Source organism: Bison bison, unplaced genomic scaffold, assembly GCF_000754665.1.
Source record: "Bison bison bison isolate TAMUID 2011002044 unplaced genomic scaffold, Bison_UMD1.0 scf7180017864490, whole genome shotgun sequence".
In the NCBI taxonomy this organism is placed as follows: Eukaryota; Metazoa; Chordata; class Mammalia; order Artiodactyla; family Bovidae; genus Bison; species Bison bison.
The window spans coordinates 2,218,101-2,218,400 of record NW_011495049.1 but is presented as its reverse complement, the minus strand read 5'-3'; positions in this window follow the sequence as shown (position 1 = coordinate 2,218,400).

Below are 300 nucleotides of genomic sequence, written 5' to 3'. Positions count from 1 at the left end.
ACTTAAAAGCTTCTGCACATCAAAGGAAACAATTAGCAAGGTGAAAAGGCAGCCTTCAGAATGGGAGAATATAATAGCAAATGAAGCAACTGACAAACAACTAATCTCAAAAATATATAAGCAACTCCTACAGCTCAATTCCAGAAAAATAAATGACCCAATCAAAAAATGGGCTAAAGAACTAAATAGACATTTCTCCAAAGAAGACATACAGATGGCTAACAAACACATGAAAAGATGCTCAACATCACTCATTATCAGAGAAATGCAAATCAAAACCACTATGAGGTACCATTTCAT